Source organism: Rhinolophus hipposideros (genome assembly GCF_964194185.1).
Source record: "Rhinolophus hipposideros genome assembly, chromosome: 17".
NCBI lineage: Eukaryota > Metazoa > Chordata > Mammalia > Chiroptera > Rhinolophidae > Rhinolophus > Rhinolophus hipposideros.
In genome coordinates this window covers 58,012,038-58,029,261 of record NC_138063.1, presented here as the reverse complement: position 1 = coordinate 58,029,261, position 17,224 = coordinate 58,012,038, and the positions used below count along the sequence as shown (strand labels likewise).

General features: G+C 45.0%; 1 protein-coding gene across 1 annotated transcript in view; it reads left to right on the top strand.

The window, feature by feature from the left end:
- Positions 1-1,334: 1,334 nt before the first annotated feature.
- The window catches only part of MGLL (monoglyceride lipase), a 110,541-nt gene continuing 94,651 nt past the window's right edge, over positions 1,335-17,224 (top strand). The window contains exon 1 of the mRNA XM_081078908.1: positions 1,335-1,516. The gene's annotated coding sequence lies outside the window, so the exon portion shown is untranslated. The remainder of the gene's footprint in view (positions 1,517-17,224) is intronic.

Below are 17,224 nucleotides of genomic sequence, written 5' to 3'. Positions count from 1 at the left end.
CTAGCCCGCCGCAGACTAGGACCCCTGGCGCGCCGGGAACGCGACAGCGGCGCTCTGGCCCGGGTAACTGCCTCCCGGTCCCCGCCTCAGCCTGCAAGTGCCGCCACCACAGGGGTGGGGAGTAGCCTGGGGTCCCTAGCCCGCTCCGCGTGGGCTCCCGCGCCCCCTGGTGCGCGCGCGCGCGTGCACGAGTGTGAGCGCGTGTCTGTGCGCGCGCGCTCTCCCTGCTCCCTCGCACCAGCCCCCCAACCAACTTGCCCGCGTCAACCCCGTCTTCCCAGTCCCCGCCACCACCGTGCTGAGACCCTTTCGAAGTCGCCAGGTTTTCCCGGTGGCATTTCCACTGACAACTACGGGGCTCCATTCCCTGCGCGGTCGGAGACAAGCAGGAAGCAAAGTTTGTCAGGAGCCGCGGGGGTGACTGGACCTCGGGGACCCGCATTTGTGCGTGTGCGAGCTGCCTGGGTGTGCGTGAAGCGTCTCCCAGTTTCCCGGGCGGTGGGTGCTGGGCTCCCGGCCCCTCCCTTCTCCGAGCCTCTCTGGCGATTTGTTTAGGAAAAGTGATGACACGAACTAGTCGTGGGGGATCGCAGGCGCCTGTTCCCCACCCTGAAGGAGGGGAGCCCCGGTGAGCTTGTCAGTGAGAGCTGGAAGCAGGCTCCGGAGCTCAGCACCCCCAAAGCCCAAAGGCAGGATCTGGGGGCAGGGCGCGGAGTAGGGGACGGAGGCTCAGGCTGCTTGATGCCGCGCTGTGACCGCGGCGAGGAGGGAACAGCCCTTCATTGCCTGGCTCTGATTCTCAAGGCTGTCGTGGTTGTGGAATGCAAAAGCCACGACAAGATGGAAACAGGTTCGTCTGCCCGGCATCTTTGTAATTTCTGGCAGGAGGAATTAATGGGAAGACCATCACTTCATTATTGTGCCCCCTTGAAACTTCCTGGGGGACTTGAAGATGGCCGGGTTTTCTTGCAGCTGGGTCTTTATACCCACAGAGCTGATGTAATTTCCACTTGATTACAGCTAAAATAGTCTTTAAGATGAAGTTTCCTGAAATGATTTAAAATAAACACAGATGGGAAGGGGGAAAAGCTGTATTGAGGCACTTAAAAAATAAAGTGAGCATTTTAAGAACAAATGGGATTTTTCAGTGTTGGAGAGATTGCAAGAAAAAAATATGTATAGATAATTTTTAAAAAATCTTTGAAATGGAGTTGTGGTTTTTTTTAACTGCTTTTTTTAAAAGATGTTACTGACTATGAACAAAGCTTTCCTCCTTATTTTTCTGTGTGTATGCCACGTTTATGACTTTGGAATATGTCCTTGTTTCTTCCAAGGACTTGGAGATCCTCTCAAAATGCCGGAGGAAAGTTCTCCCAGGCGGACACCGCAGAGCGTTCCGTACCAGGACCTCCCTCACTTGGTCAATGCTGACGGACAGTACCTCTTCTGTAGGTACTGGAAACCCGAGGGCACTCCCAAGTAAGTCTCCCCCAGCTGCGCGGCACCTTCACAACTGGCCAGCAGCATCTCCTGCAGGGCCACCATCTCCATGGCCTGCTATACATTAGGCACAGCCAGGCTAACAAAGCTGGGATAATCCTTTTTTCTTTTTTTTTAAATTAAGAAGCAAGAGTTCTCTTTTCATTATAACAACTACATAGGATAGGGATTCTATCGGATGGCAGTTATCAAAAATTCCACATGACTTTATTTTTTGTACTGGACTTGATTTCCTGTTGTACAGGCATTTCTTTAAAATTAAACCGAACAATTACAGAACACTACCTAATCAGATAAGAAAATCAAAATTATATTTATATATAGTAACTATTGTTCTCTTTTCCTGTTTGATTATAATCTTTAAAAGGTATCATACGTTAATTAGGAAGCAAGGAGTCTGGGTATTTCCTTCTGATTTCTTGCCAGCTCAATTACTTTGTACATTTTCCATCAGGATTGTCTTGCTATTAGAACCAGGCATTGGGACTACACACAATAAGACAGCTGGTCTCCTGCTGCTCCTCTCCTCTTGTATGAAATAGGGAAAACCCTGCTTGTTTTTGTTATGCAGGCAAAGAAATAATTTCTGATAACCAACTGGCCTAGTGATGAGTAAACAATTTCTGTTCCATGGGCATTTTACCTGCTTCTTTCTAGGCCTGTGTCTCACAGGGGACATGGTGTGGTGTGATTATGTCTCCCTTTCTGTCTTAGGAATCACCCAACCCTAGCATAGCTATAAAATATCTCCTATATCTTCAGCAAAGTGTGTAATCCAGGTAGCTGCACATTAAAGAAACACACATAGGGACTTTTAAAGACCTGGCTTAAACTCATAGCTTCAAGGCAGCTATACAAATTGGTATTGTAATAGGCTCATAATAGTCCCCACCAGTTCTGGCAATATCTTTCTTAGAGATTTCTTTTAGAGGAGAGTGTGTATGTACACATGTGCATATGTGTCAGATGGAGAGAGAGGGGTTTGTCAGGCTTTATCTTTATGCTCCATTCTGATTTAGTCTTCACTCTGACTTAAGTGGCTGTAGAATTGCATATTCTTGGTTTAATTTTTATCAACTTAGTGGTATATGGTGAGTTATTTTTCAATATACAAAAAAAAAAAAGGACAAAGAATTGAAAGTAGTAGCTCTCAATATCCCAGTCTCAGCTTTGGAGGGCTTTCTCAGTTGAATTGGGTGGCTGTCCTAGTTTGAGGTCAGTGAAAGAAAGAGGGCCCACAGTCCTTAAATGAGGGCAGGGTGGTGGGTGAATGAGTTAGGAATGGCTATGAGTGGTTTTCACAGTCTCCAGGCTGATGCTGCATTGTGGGGAGCTCTCTGCTGCCTCACTTTTGTTCCTGTTAGCGATGGCAACCCAATAGTTTAGACAGAGATGTCTCTTGAAAGTCAATGTTTGTGTGTTACGTTGAGGAGTATAACAATGGAGTGGATAGTTGAGGCAGTTGGGTACTAGGCTTTGGAAGTGAAATGTGGCTGGAGAAGTCAGGTGTCAGCCAAGATAAAAGGCAGCATCTCTAACCAAGAGGCCTGCCCCAGCTCCAGAACCTACCGGGAGCCCACCCCCTTAGGGGCTCTGCCTCTACTTCCGGGAGATGATGCAGATCAATAGACTCCCTTTTAGGATTGGGGTCCGCCTCTGTCATGGATCTTTAAAACATTTCACAACCACCCCAGACTAATAAGAAAGTCCTAGAGGCTCCCTATGGTGATAGATGTTAACCATATGCTTGCTGCAATTTGGGGAAGGCTAGAGGGTCCTGTAAGAGGGATCATGGCAGCTAGAGTGATGGGAAGCCAGTGGGGGGCCTCAGGGCAGAGGTTTATGACAACTGGTACAAAGCATCTCCATATCTTACTAACAGACCAGCTGCTGGGCAGGCCTGCCCTCTTGCATGGCCTAGAATATCTCTGCTGTTATATTTCAACATTGCTGCCTGCTGCTTTTAGGAAGAGGGGTGGACCGCAGGTCACCACTGGCTGAAGCCTAGCCTCTCCAGGGGACTGTCCTCCAGGCCCTTTCCCCAATTCAGTTCAGTGTCTTCCCTACTCTACTATCCGTGGGGAAAGTGCTCAGGTAAATATCACCTTCTCTCCACTTGTCCACTCTGTTCCTTGTTTTGTTTGTTTGTTTTGAATCTTTCTCACAGAGGCCTTTGGGTCGTCAGAAGCCACCTCCAGGGGCGGCGGGGGGTGGGGAGGGAAGCGGGGCGGCATCTTACACTGAGGAGTCTGTGCCTGCCTCCATTAACTGGTACTGGTTTGGGTTGGTTTTCTGGTCAACAAGTTGCTTCCAGCTCCTTGGGCCTGCCCAGAACACCTGCCAGAACATTCTGCCCTCAGGGGACTTGCTGGGCTCCAAGACCAGCCCTGTAGGTGGCTTAGAGCAACCCTGGGTTACAGGTGTCAGCCTAGCTGGGAAACTGGCTTAACTTGCTTATGGAAACAAATTGTGTCTTTATAAATACCAGCCTCCTTACACCAGATCCTGAGAAAAAGAGCAAGTATTTCTTAAGTTGCTCGTAGTCATTACAATGTGTGTCCAAGCACAATGCGGTTTTTAATGTAGCAGGCCAGAGGCTCAGGATTTAGTCACTACAAACCAGAGATTTTAAACCTACATCTGGCCATACCAAGGCAAATTTATCTTATCTAGTAGTATTTATTTATGATAATAACAAATGTTAGACTTAAGGTATAGAAGAATTATCTCATATTAATTGAGTATCAAGTATGTTCTGAGGTCTGGACTAGACTCTGTACAAGAATGATCTTATTTTATCTTTACATCAACTTGTAACAAATATCATTATTATTCCCATTTTACAGATGAGAAACAGAGGCCCAGGTGACCCAGCCCAGTTACTGGATTTGGCCCAGATTTCTCTGGCTCCAAATCAATTATTCTTCTTAATCGTTTTATAAGTAGTGTCTTTTTGATAACTTCTTACATTTTTTTGTTGGTAAAGAGTAATAGAATAATTAATTCTCCCTAAGCATTTGCTCATAATATATTTAAAGTGGAAGTTAGATTAAAGATATGTTTCTATTCTGAAACAAAGGAAAAAAAATCTATGATGCCCTGGGGGACTGGCTGCCTTACTGAGATTCTTCGGTACTTTGGAATTTTGAAATACTCGTTCTTCAACAAATTTCCACTGATGGTATCGGCAGGGTAGTGGAAACGGGGCCAGTTGGGGGTTGAATTGAATTGTGGGCTCTTGTGACCTTGAATAATATTTAGCACTTTTGAATTCTGACTACTAAGTGTCACTCAGTTCATTTAAAGAACAACTTTAATGTCTAAATATTACTTACCCATCCTTAGAACAGTGAAGGTGCTCCTGCCCCACGCGGTAAATGAATGACTGCATAACATTGTTGGAGGGATGCTGGGGGTGGTCTGAAACAATATTCAATTTGATGAATCCCATAAAGTCCTCCTTGATTCTGTCTGACCGGGAAGGCCGGAGAGCATGCAGTGATTATGTGATTATACAGCTGCAACCCCCCGCCTGGTTAGTTCCAGGTGTGGGCCAGTTTCTCTGTTCTTCACTAAGGTCCGACATGAAGTAAATGCGTGTTGAATAAATACTTCAGTATTTCTTTAAAGCTCTTCATCTTTCTTTAAAGCTGATACCTCCCTCATGAAATGTGCATTTGGTATCTGGGTAGCCTTTCAACTCTGAAATGCTGCTAAGCTTTCCTCTCTGTGGCTTCTGTTTGTGAGAACACCTGGTGTACTGAGGGAGTTGTTCCAACATGCAATTGTGCCCCTGCTTGCAGATGTCCTGACGCAAACACCTAGGGAGGCAAGCCCTCCTACCCTGCCTGGACCATCACAAGTGACTCACTCATCTTTGAAAGTTCAATTTGGCATTTTGTTCCAAATGCCTCTACATTTGTGGAGACCTTCCAGAACATAAGCCCTGGGAGTTCCTTCTCCAGACTTTGCCCTCTTTTCCTTTCTTGCCTCTGACTTCAGTAACCTGGCATTTTCCTCCATTAACTCTGCAGCCACACCCTCACCATGGACGCCTCCTTTTATTTCCCCAGCTGCCCCTGAGGTAGTCTGCTGCTGGTGTGGTTTTCCGAATTTTCCTCTTGTGACATAGAGTTGGAGCTGGGAGTGGAGCACATGGCTGGGGCTGAACTGACAAGGGTGATGTGGCATCAGTTCTGGTACCTCCCCAAGTTCTGAGTGGTGGCCATGGCAGCGGATCTGGAATCAGTTAGCCAAGAGTCCTTACTCCCTCTGCTCCTCTCACTCCTTATTCCCCGGAGTGGAGGCTCAGCTGATGTCCCCCACCTCTACCCTGCCATTTCCTGGGTCACACTGATCCCTTTCTGTACGCACCCTTCCCAATTCGTATTTGGAGTTTGGGGCAATACTCTCTTAAGAAACTTCCTCCTACCCATGCAAATTTAGCTGGACAAGAAGCCATTCCCTAAAGATGGGCTATATTTAAATGCTATAAAACATCCTCCTTTCCTGCTACCCATAATGTCTTCCTTACATCAGCCACCAGCCACTTGGCTGTGGCACCTATGGCTCCAGAAGATAAGGGCCCCACCCAGCCAACTGGGTCCGCACTACAGAGATGCAGTCCTCATCATCTGGCTGCGTATAATTTCTATCCCTACTGCCTTCTGGAAATTTTGTTTTGTAGATTCGGTGGGCGTTTCCCTATCCTCCCCTCCCCCTTAGGCTTTCTAATCAGGTTGTCAGTCGGTTATGTGGTGCCTTTCTTTCCCCCAGCCTAGGGTGTTGGCTCAGTATTCTGGGAAACGTGCTGTAGGTTTTGCTGACATCCTTGAGTGTTTCTGCCTGCTGTGTAGCCCCTGCTGACTCCTGTGTGACTAGGTGTTACTGCATTGCTTACCTTTCATTGATACATCCCCAGGGTAGACCAAATCACATCCCTTATTTGTCCCTTTAAGAAGCCAGTTTGAACTCCATTCTGTTTGTCTCCAAGGGGTGAGGACAGCTGAGCTTCCCCCACGCCCAGCCCCTTGGCTCTTACCCCAGATTTGGGAAGAGCTAGGATAGCTCTTGGACTCTCCAGAGCCTCTGTAGCAAAACAGACTTTGGGGGTTCACCTCTGTGAGTGTTCCTGCTCTTCCTGCTCAGCTGTAGTCACCCTCACATTCAACCAGTCAGTTCAGCGAACACTTATTTATGGAAGTCTACATGTTCCAGGAATTGTGTTGGGCACCAGGATGGGAGTGAGTGTCAAAGACCACTTTGTTTGATGAAGGGGTACGAGTGGAGAAGGTGAACACATGGATAATTATCATATGATGTGCCAAGTACTTAGAGATAAGACCACTGCTTAGTCACATAAAGCCTTTGTGCAAATTAGAAAAGGGAGCCCATCCAGGTAGACACAGCCCCTCAGGTGTGGGGCTTGGGAGCAGTGTGGGCTGGATTTCAGCTCCTATTCATCCTTTCAGCCAGTGCCCTTGAATGGAATTCCACCTCCGAAAAGGGGAGGGCAGGGAACCACGGCAGAAAAGCAGGAGCCACAGCAGCATTGCATTACTGGGCATAAAGCATGGGCAGAAACTGAATGAAGCTAAGGAGGTGAGAGGGAGCCAGGTCCTGGGGGGTCCTGCAGGCCAAGCTACAGGCTTGGACTTGAACCTTCTGGGGGCGGGAGACAGTGTGGACATGTTTTAAGCCAGGGAGTGGTGTAGTCAGACTTGTAACTTGGACAACCAGCTGGTTGGAGATATTTGCAGTAATCCAGGGGACAGGTGAAGAGGGCTGAGTCACAGCACAATGGTGGCACTGCATGGTAGTGGCAGATGGGGAGATGAAAGATGATCATACAGTGATGATGGGTGGTGGAGAGGGGGAAGGAAAGTTCCCAGGTGTCCTCCTGAGTGATGGGCAAACATGGGACACAGGCTTCTCCTCAGTACACACCTTTAGATTGTTCTCTGCACTGAAGATAGTGGGGCTGCTCTCTGACACTTCACTGGAGCAGGCCTGAAATATACCAGTAGGAGAAATTGAGGAGAGGGAGTGAGGACAAGCAACGGAATTACATTTCAAACATCACCAATAAGATATTAACAACAGGACAAGTTCATTTTTGTGAAGGTCAGAAAGGAACCAAGTCTTACATTGTCTTCCTACAGTGAGGTATCAAAAATTAAGTGTCTTTGACTTATATATGTTGTTTCATGAAATTTACCCCCAAACTCTGAAAAAGTGGACATTACTGTGCATTTTATAGCAATGTCACATTATTTTTTAATAACATTACTACTTCTCAGTAGCACCTCAATTTTCTTTGCCTATTTTAACAATTTCCAAAAGTTTCGTTCTTTTGTATGAAGCTGGTATTTCTCCCTCTGATGTTTGTACCTTTCTCGTAGCGTAGTGAACTGCCTCCTTTTTAAATAGGGCATCGCTTCTGGGCTTCTTTTTAAAGACTCTTCAAATAGCAAAGATCTTTTGATGGCAAGAGGAAAGGCCGGCTGCCCTTCTTGCAGTTGATTTTTTCAACAGCTTCGTTAAGGGATAATTTCTTCCAGTTGCTATAAGAATGTTCTGAAAATACAAACCTAGCTTTGTTTTGCAGTGGAGTTTAAGAAAAAAAATAGCAAAATAAGCTGCTTCGTGAATAGCAACTATTGTCCACTGTTGTCTATTTATCAACACCTTTTAGGTTTAACTCTTAATTTCAGATGCACTTTGACTATGAATGCAAACCGAACTATTGGTTATTGTGTAAGTGGAGGAAATGGCCTTTAGTGGTGTGAATTTTTACAGCTGAGATTACAAGATGACCCTTGTCCCACATTTCAGGATCATCCGAGGTTCTTGTTGGTAGGAGGTGCTTTTCATTTCACACAGCCTTGTTCATTAGGCGTGGGGGTTGGGGTGCTGATGGTGGCCATTGAGTGGCACTGGGGGTGACATTGTTCTCTATGTATTTGAATGCCTGATCAACTACAACAAGGGGCTGTGTGTGGCTAGGATGGCTGCAGGAGAAGCTGTGTACAGTGTGTCACTCCATTTGCAGTTGCCAGATTTCACATTTGTAGCCTTCCTCTAACGTACCTCTCTCCTGGGCTCTGCTGTTTGTTTCTTCTCCTGGTGCCCAACAGATCCTCCTGTATGTAGAGTGACAGAAAGACATGCCTTTTTCAAAATGGTTCAAATATACTGATTCTTATGTGGTCACAGATCTGTCAACATTCTAGAAAGAAGGGAGGAAGGGAGGGAGAAAGAAAGGAGGGGGAGGGAGGATGAGAGTAGGAGAGGGGAGGAAGAAGGAAGTAGGAAGAGAAGAAGGGGGAAGAGCAGAAAGAAAGAAAAAGAGTTGGAAAAAATATATCCTCAGTTAATGTTAGGGTTAGGGGAATTTGACTTTTTTGTTGAACAGTTTTCTTTTTCTTTTTCTTTTAAATTAAAGTTTATTGGGGTGACAATTGTTGTAAAGTTACATAGATTTCAAGTGTACAATTCTCTATTACATCATCAATATATTGTGTGTGTGTTCACCACCCACAGTCAGTTCTCCTTCCATCACCGTATATTTGATCCCCCTTACCCTCATCTCCCTCCCCTCACCCCCCTCACCCCCTTACCAGTGGTTACCCTCTGGTAACCACTAAACTATTGTCTGTGTCTATGAGTTTTTGTTTCTCATTTCTTTCTCTTGTTCTTTTGTTGTTTTGGTTTATATACCACACAACAGTGAAATCATAGGGTTCTCTGCTTTTTCTGTCTGACTTATTTCACTTAGCATTATACTCTAAGATCCATCCATGTTGTCACAAATGCTCCTGTATCATCTTTCCTTAACGCCGAATAGTATTCCATTGTGTATATATACCACAACTTCTTTATCCATTCATCTATCGAAGGACATTTTGGTTGTTTCCATGTCTTGGCCACCGTAAACAAAGCTGCAATGAACATTGGAGTACACGTGTCTCTATAGAGTAATGCTTTCAGATTTTTTGGGGTAGATACCCAGGAGAGCGATTGCTGGGTCATATGGTAATTCTATTCATAATTTTTTGAGGATCCTCCACACTGCCTTCCATAACTGCTCACCAATCTGCATTCCCACCAACAGTGTATGAGGGTTCCTTTTTCTCCACAGCCTCTCCAATACTTGTCACTATTTCTCTTGTTGATGATAGCCATTCTGACTGGGGTGAGGTGATATCTCATTGTAGTTTTTATTTGCATTTCTCTGATGATTAGTGATGTTGAGCACTTTTTCATATGTCTATTTGCGATTTGTATGTCCTCTTTGGAGAAATGTCTCTTCAGGTCCTCTGCCCATTTTTCAATTGGGTTGTTTGTTTTTTTGTTGTTGAATTTCATGAGTTCCTTGTATATTTTGGATATTAGCCCCTTATTGGAGGCACTGTTTGCGAAAATCTTCTCCCATTTGGTTCGTTGCCTCTTTACTTTATCAATGGTTTCTTTTGCTGTGCAGAAGCTTTAAGTTTCATATAGTCCCATTAATTTATTTTAGCTTTTACTTCCATTGCCTTTGGAGTCAAATTCATGAAATGCTCTTTGAACCCAAGGTCCATGAATTTAGTACCTATGTTTTTTCTATGCCGTTTATTGAACAAGTTTTCAAAAATAAAAATCCTTAGAAGTTTCCATGGGGCAGAATTAATAGAGATCAGAATGGCAATGAATTTCTTTGTGAAATCACACCTGTGCTGCCTTTAAGGTACTTGTGCCTCTGTCATCTCATATTGCTCCCTCCAGAGAGGAGGTGTTGGGAGTGAATAATCCAGAGAAAGGCTTGGATTACAGAGATTGTGATGCGCTTCTCCCACCAAAATGCAGGCTCTCCAGTGTTTTGTTTCTCTTGTTATGTCCTTGGTGCCTAGAACAGTGGTCAACAGGAGCTTAATAAATGTGTTGAATGAATGAATCTGTTCCAGCAGGACGTAAGGAGCATGTGAGCATGTTACTAACAGACCGAGATTTTCTCTGGTGGAGAAACTCAGACTTGAGCACTAAGGTATCCTTAGAGTTCACCAGCTCTCCCTAAACTTGGGGACTTCCTGAAGTTGGTGGTGGAGAGTTTTAGGGTGTTAGAGTCTGTGGACCTTTTGACATCATGGGTATGTGACTATATGTGCTTTTCTGGAAAGGAAGATGGATCACAGACTCCACTAGCCTCTCAAAATGGGGATGGTCCATAACCCCAATGTTCTGTGCCAACCATATTTTGCAGTTGGAAAGACTGAGGCTCAGGGAATGAGCATGGGGTCCCCTAGCGGCTGGCATGGGGCCAAGGACAGTCTTCTGACCATGCATTTCCTTTGCTCCATGCTATCTCTCAGGAGTTGCTCCCACGTCTTCTTCCTATGGGTTTAAACCACAACTTAGCCCTTCCTAGTAGCTATTTGAACAAATGTCCAGTTTGAGGCAAGGCTTGGAGAGGTCTTAATTTACCAGCTCCCTCCCCACTGCCAGAAGCCATTTGACACATCTCCGTTTGGGTGGTTCTCTTTTCAGTGGTTAGAAGTGTGTATGGGCACTAGGTGATGCCCAAGGAAGCTAAGTAATGGAGGTGGTGTATGGACTTCCGAAAGACAGCAGTAGACTTACTTAGAGGACCAACAGATGAGGTTGGAGGAAAGGGAGAAATTGTGGAGGAAGAGAAGCCAAGTAGGCCTCTAGAAAGATGAGAGAAGAATGTGGCAGATAAAAATGGGGGAAGGAGGGGAAAGAATGTGAAGAGAAACTTTGAAGTCAAGGAAAAAACTGCAGATTTGACCATATGTAGATTCTGGTTAACTCTCTTTGTCAAAGCAGGTCAGTTTCTCCAGGACATTTACAGCCTAGTGGTTTAGGGATGAAAGGCCCCTGGTTAGGAAATTTGCTGCCTTTAGACATTTTAGAAGGTTTGCTCTGTTCATTCTGTTCAGTCAATCTTGAAGAGACATGTTTTGGGTAAAACTGTTCTCTTTGGGAAGCAAAGAAGGGTGCAGTGGAGAAGAAGAGGCCCTGGAGCCAGACTACCAGGACCACAGATGGTCCATATGGATGAGGCATGAGGCTGTGGATACATTCCTTGACCAGTGTGGGCATTGGTTTTCTCATCTTTAAAATGGGGACTAGTAGCACCTTTCCCCCAGGGTGGTTGTGCGGATAAGAGGTAAGTGTTGGGGTCAATGCCTAACACACAGTAAATGACATGTGTCTTGGCTCTTATCACTTAGTTTGGCCTCTTTGGCTACTTCCACAGCGGTCTGATGGGCTCTGAGGACCTTGTGTCAGGCTTGTTTGTTACCTACCATCATCCCTTACTTCCCATCACCCTAGTCAGTTACAAAGACCTAGCGGGAAAGCAATAAAGGTCTTCATAAATACCCCTTTACTGCTCTCCCCCCTTGACGCCAGGCTGCACACTTTTCCCCAGTCTTCAGGGTATTTTCTTTTCCCCCCTTAATAGTTAAAAGTTCTAGATGCTGAGTGCTTAGTAGATAAGGTAAACAAAACAAGATGACCATGAAGAAGTCATTGGTGGTGAATTTCTTTTTGCGATAACACAGAATAAGGATAATTGGACACTTTCTTTTATCTCACATAAAAAAACCTCTGTGACAGTGTTTGAGATCTGACTGCAGGCTGGCAAGAGAACCAAACAACCTTAGGGAGTATGACTGAGAATCAATGCAAACAAACCCTGGTATAAGCATCTACTTGGTTTTCAGTAGTCTGTATCTTCAGCTACTTCAGTCTTTGACATGTCTTTCTCCTTCAGTCCTAGTTGTGTATCAGGGTGGTATGGAAATGTTTGTGCTGCAAAGAATGAGATTGTTGCCATAGGCGCTGTCCTGCCATTGACTCCATCAGAGTGGGCAGGGCAGTCTTGGTGCATTAGTAATTTAGCTCTTAATTCTGTGGGTTGGCAATTTGTGCTGGGCTCAGCTGGGCAGTTCTTCTGCTGGTCTTCCTCATGTATTTGTGATCAGCTACTGCCTCTGCAGGCATGGGTGGGCAGGCTAGGAGCTAGCTGGTCTCAGATGGCTTTACTCACATGCCTGGTAGGCTGTTGGTGGGAGCACCTCAGTTCTCCACATGGTCTCATCCTTTATCAGGCTAGCTCAGATTTGTTCATAGGGTGGCAACATTTCAAGAACAAGAAGAGAGCAAAACCCATCATGTCAATGCTTTTCAAGTCTGCTGTGTCAAGTTTGTGAATGTCCTACTGTCAAAGCAATTTAGCCCTGAGGTGGTATATGCAGGCACAGACAAGGAGCAAGGATGAAGAGAGAGAATAATTTGTGGCCATTTTTGAAATCTACTATGTGGGAAAAAGATCTTTGTGCTAAAAGTTGAGAAACCAGTGTTGAAGTTGTATTTCTGCCTCTGCCTCTGTCTCTGAGTAACTTTAGACAAGGTACCATCTCTTAGACCTTCCAGCAAGTTTCCAGAGGTTTTTGCATTTTATATAATTCTGAAATAGTTTGCATCTCATGGTGGTAGAACAACCTATGAGCTTCTCCAGGGCAGTTTCGTCTTTTGTTTTATTTTGTCTTCTCCAATGCTTGCCTCTCGTAGAGTTTCATGCCTGCCACAAAATAAAGGATCTAAACATGTTTGTTCAGTAAATGGATTAAATTCCCATATTTAAAGTGAGATGATTAGGCGAGGTGATTCCAAAATGCCCTTTTGGCATGGTTTTATAGGAAAAGAGCAGAAGAAGCATTTCCACTGAGTGTAGGTCAGAGGGAACTAACTTTTTTTGCAGGAAACGGAACACCTATATCCAGAAGTACGAGGTCAGACAATTAAGTTCTCGAACTCATCCTAGAAAAAGTGCTACATACCTCATTGCTGAATATCACTACGGTCACCTTTGAAATACACCCCTTGGGAAGCTATGCACCAATACCAGTGCCTAGTCCATACTTCAAAGCACTTTTGGAACTCTTTTTCTGGAATGGCCATCAGAGCTATCGTCGTATTATCCTTGATGTCCTGAATGTCATCAAAATGCCTTCCTTTCAACATTTCTTTTATCTTTGGGTAAAGAAAGAAGTCATTGGGGCCAGATCAGGTGAGTAGAGAGGGTGTTCCAATTTATTGGCCAAAAACTCCCTCACAGACAGTGCCATGTGAGCTGGTGCATTGTCGTGATGCAAGAGCCATGAATTGTTGGCACAAAGTTCAGGTCGTCTAATTTTTTCACGCAGCCTTTTCTGCACTTCCAAATAGTAAACTTGGTTATGTGTTTTTCCAATTGGTACAAATTCATAATGAATAATCCCTCTGATATCAAAAAAGGTTAGCAACATCGTTGCAACAAGTTCACGAATTTAATTGTTAGACTTCGAATCATTGAAGGAGTTAGTAACACTTAGAATGAGAATGTTCTCTGCAAGTAATGCCCTGGGACATACTAGTTGGCTGTGTTTTAGGCAGTTTAACTTTGAAGTAAAATTCTATATGTGAAAACGCATCTATGCGTGGGAACTGCAGGATGACAGAAAGCGTTTTTCATTTAGCACAGAAGTCAACATGGATGCCAGAATCTGGAGATGAGGTACACTTCCTTTTTTGGGTATTAATTGAGCTCCAAATATAAACCCAGGACCATGCAAGACAGCAATGGAAGGTCCACAAATGGCATGGAGACTCATGGACCATTTGAGAGAAAACTTCCAGGTACACGAATTCTTTCCGAACACCTTGACTGGGCCGTATCTCATTCTGGTTTTGGAGATACAGAAATGAAGCGACTCTGTCTCTGCCTTTGAAGACATCTCTGCACATTTCAAGAACAAGAAGAGAGCAAAGCCCGTCATGTCAGTGCTTTTCCAAGCACATGGGACGCAATTCCAAGCACATGGGAGTTTGCTTGTGAGAGGATGCATTCTCTGTTAGGGTTTCAGAGAAAAGTTTAGGTAACTTTAAGCTGGCTCTTAAAGATGGAAAGGGCCATTCTAGACAGGAGGGACCACTTTCACACAGGCATGGAGATATGTTATGAAAATGGCAGGAATTCTTTGGAAATTATAGTCTAAAGTACATGGCAGAAAATGAGTTTGGATTGGCTGAGTCAGGAGTCTGAATTTAAATGGCCATTGTATTAGTTTGCTCGGGCTGCCACAATAAAATACCACAGAGCCAGTGGCTTAAATAACAGAAATTTATTTTCTCACAGTCCTGAAGACTGCAAGTCCAAGATTAAAGTACAGGCAGAGTTAGTTTCTGGTGAGAGCTCTTTTATTGGCTGGTAGATGGCTACATTGTCACTATGTCTTCACATGTCACTATGTGTGCACATTCCTGGCGTCTCTTCTTCTTCTTATAAGGACACCAGCCCTATTGGATTAGGGTCCCATTCTTAAGATTTCATTTAACCTGAATTACCTCTTTACAGGCCCTATCTCTAAATACAATCATATTGAGGGTTAGGGTTCAACATGTGAATTTGGAGGGACATAATTCAGATTGTAACAGCTGTATTTGACATGCTAGTGGATTTGGGCCTTATTGTGTAGGCTATGTGGCAGCCATTATAGAGTTAGGAATCAGGTGGGGTGGTTATTGTTTACAGTCTAGTACTTTTGAGGCAACTGGGAAATCTTACATGCTGACCTTAGGTGAGGGTCCTGCTTTTTCACATTCATGCTTCTCTGTGGTTTCCTGGTGGATACCCCAGCCTGTCTGAAGTTGCTGTGTCCTTTGCCTTGTTGTCTTGTGTCTAAGACCATCTAGTCTCAGCAGACCCCAAGGGCCAGCTGGCTTAAGGGCAGCATCAGACACAAGAGTGAGAATGTGCCAGGGATGAAATCTGCCTTTATAGAATTAGGGCATTGTGCACATCTGGTAGTTCCATTCTTGATAGCCATTCTGCCCTCTTTATTACTAATTTTTGTCCCCAGGTTTATTACGAATTTTAATCAGATGTGACTATTCCATTCTCCTTTACCAATGTCATTTGCACCCGGGCTGGCTATAGGATAAGTCTTCCACCTTAAGACACTAGAAAAAGAAAAGCAAATTAAGCCTAATGCAAGCAGAAGGAAGGAAATAATACATATTAGAGCTGGAACTAAAAAAATAGAGACTAGGAAAAAAATAGAGAAAATAAATAAATTCAAAAGTTGGTTGTTGGAAAAGATCAACAAAATTGACACATCTTGAACTTTTGACTTCCAGTCAAGATGGCAGAGTAGGTAAATGTTGTGCTCACCTCCTTCCACCATCACATCAAAATAGCAACTAAATTATAGAACCACCCTTGAGAACCACCTGAAGACTAGCTGAACAGAACTATTACAACTAAGGATGTAACGAATAAACCACGTGGAGACTGGTAGGAGGGGTGTAAACATGAAATGGCTGGTCTCACTTCCACATGTGTTGGTTGAGAATTGGGGGGATATCTGACCTGTGGAGGTCTCCCCTGGATGAGTGAGGGGTCCCAGCCCTGCACCGGGCTCCCCTGCCTGGACCACCAGTGCCAGAAAAAGGAGTCTCCACAATATTTGGTGGTGAAAATCATTAGGTATTCCCTCTGGGTGAGACAGAGGGCTGCTGGAGTCCCAGCTGTTCCTCTTATAGGGCCTGTTCATGGACTTATTCACTGGCAGATGCAGTTACTCTGTTCAGCACTGGGCAGCAGCTTGGAAAGCACCAGGGACCTCTGGAAAGGAAATGAACTGTCTGGCTGCAGGGTGAGGGCTGGAGGGATAGGTTTCTCCACAAATTTGTTCTTTTGCTGAGCCCTGACCCAACCCATCCTGCAGGCACATGACGATGCCGAATCTGAGAGTTCGTTAAACACTCCCCACCCTGGTGATTTCCTGAGAACCCGCCCCACCCAATTTGAGTATAGGCTGGAACTCCTTTCAGCTGCTATTATTCACAAGCAACTGGTCTAGGCCCATTTTGTGGACTTTCCTTAAAACTCTGAAAAGTCCACAAACTCCAAAAGAGCGGCACCTGTTCTCTGTGAGTCCTGTACCTCTTGCTAAGTGACCTGCAGCCTGGCAGTAGTGATAGCCAGCCTCAATTCACAGCATAGCCTGTTCCAGGCACCTCCAAGCCAAGCATAGGCAGCTAACAACTGCAGATCACTTTGTAATTTCTGCCAGGTGGCCCCAGGCTGAACACAGGCAGCACTTGACCTTGGCCTGCACTAGAGCCCACTTCAAGAAGCCCCAGAACCAATATACCTGGTGGCAAGCTTCAGACCACATCAGAGGACTACTCAACCACCTCCACAAATGACACACCCAAAGGGCAGACTTGGCAGGCATCAGAGCTCCGCTAAAGCAAATCCTGCTCCATAGGGTTAGCCCTTGCACAGAAGCTCCTCCACCATAGTCACATCCACTGCTCACAGCCAGTCAGCCTGAGGGTCAATCCCACCCCCTGATGTGCCAACAGCAGTCAAGGCTCAGCTACAACAGGAGGGGACACACAAGGCACACTCTGGAGCACTGGGCTCAGGTGGACAGGGAAACTGCACCACTGAGCCTCACAGGAGACCATCCTGCCAAGACTGGGAGACATAACAGTTCTACCTAGTACATAGAAACAAACACAGGGAGCCAAAATGGGGAAACAAAGAAACATACCCCAAAGAATAGGACAAAGCTTCAGAAAAAGAACTAAACAATATTGAGGCAAGCAATGTACCAGATACAGAGTTCAAAAAAACTGGTTATAAGGATGCTCAGTGAACATAAGGGAA